Here is a 12,196-nt window from a genome sequence, read left to right as displayed (position 1 = left end):
GTAAGTATTGTCCTCCTGATCACCCAGGTCAGCTCCTCTTTCCATTGAGGAGAAGGAAGGAAATCCAGATCATGCATCCAGGGCTGGAGATTATGCCCTGCTCAGTCCAGGTCATTCCCCTTCCATTCCATGAACCCCTTAATGTCCGCTAAGAGCACATCTGCTGAGAACCTTCCAGGCAGAGAGTCCGGCCTGTACAAAGGCCCTGCTTAGGGGTAGAAACAGCAGCTTTAAGGAAAGAGGCTCAAGGGTCTGAGGGAAGATCTGAACTTAGGTCTTGGTCTCATGCTCTCTATTCTTAGGTTCCATTACCTCCTCAAAAATGAAAGACTTGGCTTTATTTATACTAACCAAGTCCTCAAGAATGAGGCAATCCATCCCCCAAGAGATGCACAGTTTTGACACATTAAACCTGCATGCCCATAAATGCAAGCATGTCACACATTATCATCAAGCAGCCAAGGGGGACACAGCTGGAGAGACATCCTAGCGTGCTCTATTTCTGTTGTGATTAATTAGGTTGATCATGCTTAATTACAGCTTTCTACCTTCAACCAGAGAGTCCACTACCTGAAAGAAGTGTTTCAGGTCTGATTCATGAAATTCAACATGTGTGTGAAAAACAAATAGGCTTTCGCCTCCAGGAGCTGGTAGCAAGGCAAAAGCTCTTGACTTCACAGATCTTCATTTCTGATAGTCTGTCAACATCAGGAAGATGATTTGAATTTTCCCTTTTCTGTGGCCAGTCTGAAGATACATGGGGAGGGTTTCAGAGCCAGAGTCTTGGCTTCTAACACCAGCTTTGCTGCTAGTGAGTAGAAGGACAAGAAAATCAGGTAACTAGAGCAGTTCCAAGATGGTCGAATAGGAACAGCTCCAGGCTACAGCTCCCAGCGTGAGTGACACAGAATACGGGTGATTTCTGCATTTCCAACTGAGGTACTGGGTTCATCTCACTGGGGTGTGTCGGAAAGTGGGTGCAGGACAGTGGGTGCAGCCCACCGAGTGAGAGCCAAAGCAGGGCAAGGCATCTCCTCACCCGGGAAGCACAAGGGGTAAGGGAATTCCCTTTCCTAGCCAAGGGAAACCGTGACACACAGCACCTGGAAAATCAGGTCACTCCCACCCTAATATTGCGCTTTTCCAAGGGTCTTAGCAAATGGCACACCAGGAGATTATATGCCGCACCTGGCTCAGAAGGTGCCACGCCCACGAATCCTCCCTCATTGCTAGCACTGCAGTCTGAGATCTAACCACAAGGTGGCAGTGAGGCTGCGGGAGGGGCGCCTGCCATTGCTGAGCCTTGAGTAGGTAAACAAAGCTGACAGGAAGCTCAAACTGGGTGGGGCCCACCGCAGCTCAAGGAGGCCTGCCTGCCTCTGTAGACTCCACCTCTGGGAACAGGGCATAGCCAAACAGAAGGCAGCAGAAACCTCTGCAGATTTAAATGTCCCTGTCTGACAGCTTTGAAGAGAGTAGTGGTTCTCCCAGCATGGAGTTTGTGATCTGAGAATGGACAGACTGCCTCCTCAAGAGGGTCCCTGACCCTCCAGTAGCCTAACTGGGAGGCACCCCCTAGTAGGGGCAGACTCACACCTCACACGGCCAGGTACAATCAGGCAGCAACATTTGCTGTTCAGCAATATTCACTCTTCTGCAGTCTCCGCTGCTGATACCAAGGCAAATAGGGTCTGGAGTGACCTCAAGCAAACTCCAACAGACCTGCAGCTGAGGGTCCTGACTGATGGAAGGAAAACTAGCAAACAGAAAGGACATCCACACCAAAACCCTGTCTGTACATCACCATCATCAAAGACCAAAGGTAGATAAAACCACAAAGATGGGGAAAAAACAGAGCAGAAAAGCTGAAAATTCTAAAAATCCAAGTGCCTCTCCTCCTCCAAAGGAACACAGCTCCTTGCCAGCAATGGAACAAAGCTGGACAGAGAATGACTTTGATGAGTTGAGAGAAGAAGGCTTCAGATGATCAAACTTCTCCAAGCTAAGGAAGAAGCTCGAACCCATCACAAAGAAACTAAAAACCTTGAGAAAAGATTAGATGAATGACTAACTAGAATATTCAATGTAGAGAAGTCTTTGAGTGATCTGATAGAGCTGAAAACCATGGCACAAAAACTATGTGACAAATGCACAAGCTTCAGTAACCAATTCGATCAACTGGAAGAAAGAGTATCAGTGATTGAAGATCAAATGAATGAAATGAAGTGAGAAGAGGAGTTTAGAGAAAAAAGAGTAAAAAGAATGAACAAACCCTCCAAGAAATATGGGACTATGTGAAAAGACCAAATTTACATCTGATTGGTGTACCTGAAAGTGATGGGCAGAATGGAACCAAGTTGGAAAACACTATGCAGGATATTATCCAGGAGAACTTCCCCAACCTAGCAAGGCAGGCCAACATTCAAATTCAGGAAATACAGAGAACACCACAAAGATACTCCTTGAGAAGAGCAACTCCAAGACACATAATTGTCAGAGTCACCAAAGTTGAAATGAAGGAAAAAATGTTAAGGGCAGCCAGAGAGAAAGGTCGGGTTACCCACAAAGGGAAGCCCATCAGACTAACAGTGGACCTCTCGGCAGAAACTCTACAAGCCAGAAGAGAGTGGGTGCCAATATTCAACATTCTTAAAGAAAATAATTTTCAACCCAGAATTTCATATCCAGCCAAATTAAGTTTCATAAGTGAAGGAGAAATAAAATCTTTTACAGACAAGCAAATGCTGAGAGATTTTGTCACCACCAGACCTGCCCTATAAGAGCTCCTGAAGGAAGCACTAAACATGGAAAGGAACAACTGGTACTAGACATTGCAAAAAAATGCCAAAATGTAAAGACCATCAATGCTAGGAAGAAACTGCATCAACTAACGAGCAAAATAACCAGCTAACATCATAATGACATGATCAAGTTCACACATAACAATATTAACCTTAAATGTAAATGGGCTAAATGGTCCAATTAAAAGACACAGACTGGCAAATTGGATAAAAAGTCAAGACCCATCAGTGTGCTGTATTCAGGAGACCCGTCTCACCTGCAGAGACACACGTAGGCTCAAAGTAAACGGATGGAGGAAGATCTACCAAGGAAATGGAAAACAAAAAAAGGCAGGGATTTCAATCCTAGTCTCTGATAAAACAGACTTTAAACCAACAAAGATCCAAACAGATAAAGAAGGCAATTACATAATGGTAAAGGGATCAATTCAACAAGAAGAGCTAACTTCTAAATATATATGTACCCAATACAGGAGCACTCAGATTCGTAAAGCAAGTTGTCAGAGACATACAAAGAGACTTAGACTCCCACACAATAATAATGGGAGACTTTAACACCCCACTGTCAACATTAGACAGATCAATGAGAGAGAAAGTTAACAAGGATATGCAGGAATTGAACTCAGCTCTGCACCAAGCAGAACTAATAGACTTCTACAGAACTCTCCACCCCAAATCAACAGATTATACATTCTTCTCAGCACCACATCGCACTTATTCCAAAATTGATCACATAGTTGGAAGGAAAGCATTCCTCAGCAAATGGAAAACAATGGAAATTATAACAAACTGTCTCTCAGACCACAGTGCAATCAAACTAGAACTCAGGACTAAGAAACTCACTCAAAACCACTCAACTACATGGAAACTGAACAACCTGCTCCTGAATGACTACTGGGTACACAGAGAAATGAAGGCAGAAATAAAGATGTTCTTTGAAACCAATGAGAACAAAGATACAACATACCAGAATCTCTGGAACACATTTAAGCAGGGTATAGAGAGAAAATTATAACACTAAACACCCACAAGAGAAAGCAGGAAAGATTTAAAATTGACACCCTGACATCACAATTAAAAGAACTAGAGAAGCAAGAGAAAACACATTCAAAAGCTAGCAGAAGGCAAGAAATAACTAAGATCAGAGCAGAACTGAAGGAGATAGAGACACAAAATCCCTTCAAAAACTCAATGAATCCAGGAGCTGGTTTTTTGAAGAGATAACAAAATGGATAGACTGCTAGCAAGACTAATAAAGAAGAAAAGAGAGAAGAATCAAATAGACGCAATAAAAACTGATAAAGGGGATATCACCACCGACCCCACAGAAATACAAACTACCATCAGAGAACACTATAAATACCTCTATGCAAATAAGCTAGAAAACCTAGAAGAAATGGATAAATTCCTGGACACATACACTCTCCCAAGACCTAACCAGGAAGAAGTTGAATCCCTAAATAGATCAATAACAGGCTCTGAAATTGAGGCAATAATTAATAGCCTACTAACCAAAAAAAGTCCTGGACCAGATGGATTCAGAGCCAAATTCTACCAAAGGTACAAGGAGGAGCTGGTACCATTCCTTCTGAAACTATTCCAACCAATAGAAAAAGAGGGAATCCTCCCTAACTCATTTTATGAGGCCAACATCATCCTGATACCAAAGCCTGGCAGAGACACACAAAAAAAGAGAATTTTAGACCAATATCCCTGATGAACATCGATGCAAAAATCCTCAATAAAATACTGGCAAACTGAATCCAGCAGCACATCCAAAAGCTTATCCACCATGATCAAGTGGGCTTCATCCCTGGGATGCAAGGCTGGTTCAACATAATGCAAATCAATAAACATAATCCAGCATATAAACAGAACCAAAGACAAAAACCCCATGATTATCTCAATAGATGCAGAAAAGGCCTTTGACAAAATTCAACAGCCCTTCATGCTAAAAACTCTCAATAAATTCGGTATTGATGGAATGTATCTCAAAATAATAAGAACTATTTATGACAAACCCACAGCCAATATCATACTGAATGGGCAAAAACTGGAAGCATTCCCTTTGAAAATTGGCACAAGACAGGGATGCCCTCTCTCACCACTCCTATTCAACATAGTGTTGGAAGTTCTGGCCAGGGCAATCAGGCATCAGAAAGAAATAAAGGGTATTCAATCAGGAAAAGAGGAAGTCAAATTGTCCCTGTTTGCAGATGACATGATTGTATATTTAGAAAACCCCATTGTCTCAGCCCCAGATCTCCTTAAGCTGATAAGCAACTTCAGCAAAGTCTCAGGATACAAAATCAATGTGCAAAAATCACAAGCATTCTTATACACCAATAACAGACAAACAGAGAGCCAAATCATGAGTGAACTCCCATTCACAATTGCTTCAAAGAGAATGAAATATGCAGGAATTCAAGTTACAAGGGATGTGAAGCACCTCTTCAAGGAGAACTACAAACCACAGCTCAATGAAATAAAAGAGGACACAAACAAATGGAAGAACATTCCATGCTCATGGAAAGGAAGAATCAATATCGTGAAAATGGCCATACTGCCCAAGGTAATTTATAGATTCAATGCCATCCCCATTAAGCTACCAATGACTTTCTTCACAGAATTGGAGAAAACTATTTTAAAGTTTATATGGAACCAAAAAAAAGCTCACATTGCCAAGACAATCCTAAGTCAAAAGAACAAAGCTGGAGGCATCATGCTACCTGACTTCAAACTACACTACAAGGCTACAGTAACCAAAACAGCATGGTACTGGTACCAAAATAGAGATATAGACCAATGGAACAGAACAGAGCCCTCAGAAATAATACCACACATCTAAACCATCTGATCTTTGACAAACCTGACAAAAACAAGAAATGGGGAAAGGGTTCACTATTTAATAAATGGTGCTGGGAAAACTGGCTAGCCATATGTAGAAAGCTGAAACTGGATCCCTTCCTTACACCTTATATAAAAATTAATTCAAGATGGATTAGAGACTTAAATGTTAGACCTAAAACCATAAAAACCCTAGAAGAAAACCTAGGCAATACCATTCAGGACATAGGCATGGGCAAGGACTTCATATCTAAAACACCAAAAGCAATGGCAACAAAAGCCAAAATTGATAAATGGGATCTAATTAAACTAAAGAGCTTCTGCACAGCAAAAGAAACTACCATCAGAGTGAACAGGCAACCTACAGAATGGGAGAAAAGTTTTGCAGTCTACTCATCTGACAAAGGGCTAATATCCAGAACCTACAAAGATCTCAAACAAATTTACGAGAAAAAAAAAACAAACAACCCCATCAAAAAGTGGGTGAAGGATACGAACAGACACTTCTTAGAAGAAGACATTTATGCAGCCAACAGACACATGAAAAAATGCTCATCATCACACACCATCAGACAAATGCAAATCAAAACCACAATGAGATACCATCTCACACCAGTTAGAATGGTGATCATTAAAAAGTCAGGAAAAAACAGGTGCTGGAGAGGATGTGGAGAAATAGGAACACTTTTACACTGTTGGTGGGACTGTAAACTAGTTCAACCATTGTGGAAGACAGTGTGGCGACTCCTCAAGTATCTAGAACTAGAAATACCATTTGACCCAGCCATCCCATTACTGGGTATACATCCAAAGGATTATAAATCATGCTACTATAAAGACACATGCACACGTATGTTTATTGTGGCACTATTCACAATAGCAAAGACTTGGGACCAACCCAAATGTCCATCAATGACAGACTGGATTAAGAAAATGTGGCACATATACATCGTGGAATACTATGCAACCATAAAAAAGGATGAGTTCATGTCCTTTGTAGGGACATGGATGCAGCTGGAAACCATCCCTCTCAGCAAACTATCACAAGAACAGAAAACCAAACACTGCATGTTCTCACTCATAGGTGGGAATTTAACAATGAGAACACTTGGACACAGGGTGGAGAGCATCACACACTGGGGCCTGTCGTCGGGTTGGGGAGCAAGGAGGGATAACATTAGGAGTTATACCTAATGTAAATGACTAGTTAATGGGTGCAGCACACCAGCATGGCACATGTATACATATGTAACAAACCTGCACGTTGTGCACATGTACCCTAGAACTTAAAGTACAGTAAAAAATTAAAAAAAAAAAAAGGGGGAAGAGTTCGGGGAAATTTAAAAAAGAAAATCCAGTAACGTCTCTGAGCCTGTTTCCTCATCTCTAAAACAAAGATCACCTCTCTTCTACAACCTTAGAAGATCAATCACTCCTCACTTCCCTGATCCTGCAATCCAACTCCCCTTCCCAAAGAGGAGAAAGAAAGAAATCTAGGCTGGCGTGACACAGATGATGGTCTGGTGGCTGCTATGGAACCTGGATCAATGTGTGGAAAGTGCCCAGAAAGGGGGCCTGGGAACAAAGTAAGCCCTAGGCATGAGGAAGCCTTCACTGTCTCTGTGGTTTTTATTGTGTCACATGCCCTTGGCCTCAGCCTCTCATTTGCAGGATCCATTTGCAAAGCTGCCCAGGAGCAGCGACTATCTTTTCCAGGCATTTTTCAGCAGGAGAAAGTTCCTGCCTTTGGAGCAGAGTCCTGGTAATGATTCAGACACTGCTCACCCCTAAACAGATTGCAAATGTTTCTTCAATGAAAAAGAGGATACACTATAAAATGTAATGTTTCCCTAAGAGTTTGGGGATTTTTCTTTCTTATAGTCAATCATGTTTGTAAGCATTTAGGACATGAATATAATCCATCTTTTTTTCTTAATCATGACTAAGATCCCCTCCAGATGGAAAAATTCTAGGTTTTTAAATCAAGACCATCTAAACTGCCAACTTTTCAAGGATTTCTTGGGTTTTAGAGCTGGAAAGGGCCTTGCTGGCCACCTTACTCAATGCCTTGACCTTCAGACCAAAAGAGCCAGGGCCCAGAAGGTGCAATGACCTACCCAAGGTCACACAACAGGTCAGGGACAAAGCTGAGATAAATCACAGGCCTCTGGATCCACAATCAACTGTGTTTCTTTCCGTGTTGTGCTGCCACAAAAAGTACCATGGGGTTGAAAGTGAAATTAGGTTTCTTTCTGAAGTAAGTGCATCACCTATAACTGGCTGCAGCTGGACTTTACCAGAAGGGGAGGGTATATTTGCAGTGGTCTGACTTAATAGACAGCCTAAGTGTCAGTCAGGGAAGGGGTGCCTGGAGAAATCCCAAATGCCTCTGTGCCACCGAAACTAGAGTTTCACAAGATGCCAAAGTGACACCAACCCAAGGGGTGAAATATACATATATACTTACCAGATTCAACAAGTAGAGCACAGAACACAACTGTACTAAAAGAAGATATTTATTGTTTATCTGCAATTCAGATTTAACATTCTATATTTTCTATGGTAACTTTAACCAAATAGAGAGTTTTGTTTTTTTGTTTTTTTCTTTTAATACAACATTCAAACGTAAGCCTCCAATTGAAAGCCACAAGAACAGACCCTTTACATTCTGGGTGTCACTTCCTTCTCACATGGGCAATACACTTCCTGTAATTCTTGATAGGAATTTAATTATTTAATTGAGGTTAAAGATCCTCCAAAGTGACAAGGAGAGTCTGGCTAACATAAAATATAAGAATCCATCAAGTAGGCCAGGCGTGGTGGCTCACGCCTGTAATCCCAGCACTTTAGGAAGCCAAGGCAGGTGGATCACGAGGTCAGGAGATCGAGACCATCCTGGCTAACATGGTGAATCCCCATCTCTACAGAAAATACAAAAAGTTAGCCGGACGTGGTGGCGGCACCTGTAGTCCCAGCTATTCGGGAGGCTGAGGCAGGAGAATGGCATGAGCCCGGGAGGCGGAGCTTGCAGTGAGCCGAGATCACGCCACTGCACTCCAGCCTGGGCAACAGAGCGAGACTCTGTCTCAAAAAAAAAAAAAAGAATCCATCAAGTAACTTACATTTAAACTTCAGGTTTCTACCTCAATTCAATGAAAAATAATTTATAGAGCATCTAACATTTGTAAAAACAATCTCTCTAGTTTTCCTCTTCTCAGTTAAACTTCTTGAAGGACACGTCGTCTACACTGGCTCTATACTTCCTCAACTTCCATTCAATACTCAAGACTCCATAATTTGGTTTCTATTATTACACGACTGAAACTATTCATTCTTGCTAAGGTGTACAATGACCTAATATGGTTTATTCTCATTATTTGCAGTAGTTATGGTCTTTGAGGTTGCCACATTAGTGAACACTGAACCATTGCTCCTACAGGAAATAAAGGGTTCGGTTCCTGTAAGCCTCTGGGCACAACATTTTCAAACCCCAATAAATGCTGACCTTGGTTTATGTGTGTCTCTGTTTAAAGACACCTGTTTAATATATACTGATTATTCATAAACATTGACCTGTTTAATATATATTGATTATTCATAAACATTGAATTCACAGTGAACAGCACTATAACTCATGCCTGAATGAAACTTACCTAACATATTTTTTCAAAAGGCACATCATAGCCTCCTGTGCATAGAAACACTACACAGCACTTCAGTACTACACTTGAAGTCCCTTTTAAACAGCAAAATCACCAGCAAAATGCAGAGAAATGTGAAGAATGTGATACTGAATAGACTCAAGGACACTGGTTCACAGTATGAAAGCAGAGGCAGGAAGGCAGAGCATCACCATGTTCAACCTCAGCTGGAAACGTGCACTTTGAGTGACTCAAATTTTTCACCACTCTACACATGTCCACAATTGATCATGGAATGTATACTCTGATATTCTCTTAAATGTTGGAGAATGGCAACACTTCAAAAGGTACCTAGGGGCAAGAAAAGTTCACATAAGAGGTGGAGGAGGAATGTCAGAGTATGCATTCCAGGAGGGCACAGGGCACCAGAAGCTAAAGGAGTGAGGAGCTTCAAGAGGGAAGAGATCAGCAACAGCAAATGTGGTCCAGAGTCCCCTCAGGATTAGCTCTGAAAAAGTCTGCCAGATTTGGAAATTACAGTCGATCCTCATTATTTGCAGAATCTGTATCTGCAAATTCACCCACTCACTAAAATGTATTTATTTATAGTCAGTACTCACTGAGCTTTCAAGATCAAGTATTTATCTTGTCATTGATTTGAATCAGTATAGACTTGTGGATTTGTATTTTTTTACTTTAGATTTTAATATAATTCTATATTATTTATTTTATTGCCCATGCAGTTCCAGCTACGGCCATTGGGAGCTTTTTCAGCTTCCTCCCACATCCCTTTGACACATTTTCATCACTGTGGGTTTGGGGTGGGCGGGTATTGGTGTGTTTTAGCACAACCTTACTTGGTGACATTATTACTTTTTATTAAGTGATCTTGCTACAGAAGTCAGAAGGGTTTTTCTTCCACCTCCAGTCCCTGCACCTTTTGCAGAGAGGTTCACAATCTCTGTGGTCTGTAGAAGACACTGTAAGGAAGGCATGAGGGAGAATTTGCCATTTTCAGTAGAAAATGAGTGGTGGTTACTAATTACAATGACTTTGTACTTTGGATCTGGGTTTGTTGCACCTTTATAGTAAGACACCAACTACTTAAGATATAAGAATGTTTTTATCTGACTTCGAATTAACCAAAACAGCATGGTATTGAGTTAAAAAGAGATACAGAGATCAATGAAATAGAATAGAGAATCCAGGACTAAAGCCACATACATACAACCAACTGATCTTTGACAATGCTGACAAAAAATATATACTAGGGAAAGAATATCCTATTCAATAAATGGTCCTGGGAAAATTGGCTGACCATAACCAGAAGAATGAAATTGAACCCCTATCTGTCACGATATATAAAAAGTAACTCAAGACGGATTAAAGATTTAACTACAAGACCTGAAACTATAAAAGTCCTGGAAAAACACCCTAGGAAAACTCTCTGGACATTGGCCTTAGCAAGGAATTTATGACTAAGGCCTCAAAAGCAAATGCAACAAAAACAAAAATAAACAAATGTGACTTAATTAAACTAAAAAGCTTTTGCACAGCAAAAAGAAATAGTCAATTGAGTGAACAAACGACCTTCAGAACAGGAGAAAACCTTTGTAAACTATGCATCTGACAAAGAGCTAATATCCAGAATCTATAAGGAACTCAAACAACTCAATAAGAAAAAAACAAATGACCCCATTAAAAATTAGGCAAAGGACATGAACAGACATTTTTCAAAAGACATATAAGCGACCAACAAACATATAAAAAAGTGCTCAACATCACTAACCATCAGAGAAATTCAAATTAAAATCACAATAAGATGCCATCTCACACCAGTCAAAATGGCTATTACTAAAAAGTGAAAAAACAACAGATGTTAGTGAGTATGCAAAGAAAAGGGAACGCTTATACGCTGTTGAAGGGAATGTAAATTAGTACAACCTCTATGGAAAACAGTATGCAGATTTCTCAAAGAGCTAAAAATAGACTTATCATTTGATCTGGCAATCCCACCACAGGGTATCTTCCCAAAGGAAAAGAAATCATTACATTAAAAAGACATCCACACTCACACGTTTACTGCAGCACTATTCACAGTAGCAAATTCATCAACCTAAGTGTCCATCAGTAGATGATTAGATAAAGAAAATACCTATATGTGTGTGTGTATATATTAATATGTGTGTGTGTGTATATGCACACACCATGGAATACTACTAAATCATAAAAAAGAATGAAATAATGGTTTTTAAAGGAACATGGATGGAACTGGAGGCCATTATCCTAGGTGAAATAACTCAGACACAGAAAGTCAAATACCTCATGTTCTCACTCATAAGTAGGAGGTAACGGTATATACACGTGGACATACAGAGTAGTATAATAGACACTAGAGTCTCCAAAGGTGGGAAGATGGGAGTTGGGTGCTGAGGAATGAGAAAGTACCTATTGGATAAAACATACACTATTCAGATGATGGGCACACAAAAAGCCCAGACTTTACCACTATGTAATATATCCATGTAATAAAAATGCACTTGTAGGCCCTAAATCTATAAAAATAGAAAACGAAAAACAAAATAAGGATGTTTTCATTCATCCATTTAACAAATAATTGAGGTACAAGCTCTTTGAAAAATGGATCAAACTCTTGAACTCCTATGACATACTAGATATGTTTGTAAATAAACTTAAAACATAAAAAAAGAAACAAGAAGGACACAGGGTAAAATATTAAGATCCGTCAAAAGAGTTCATTAAAAGAATGCTTAGAACTGAATGACAACAGACACAGAGCAAGAAAGTCTCTTTGGAGCAAGGTTTATAGAAACAATCACCAAGGCGCTTTGAGATACCTGTCTATGTAAACTAGGTTAACTATTACCCATCCTACTTACTGTATTT

Source organism: Macaca mulatta, chromosome 9 (assembly GCF_049350105.2).
Source record: "Macaca mulatta isolate MMU2019108-1 chromosome 9, T2T-MMU8v2.0, whole genome shotgun sequence".
NCBI classification, from domain to species: domain Eukaryota; kingdom Metazoa; phylum Chordata; class Mammalia; order Primates; family Cercopithecidae; genus Macaca; species Macaca mulatta.
This window is presented reverse-complemented; position numbering follows the sequence as displayed.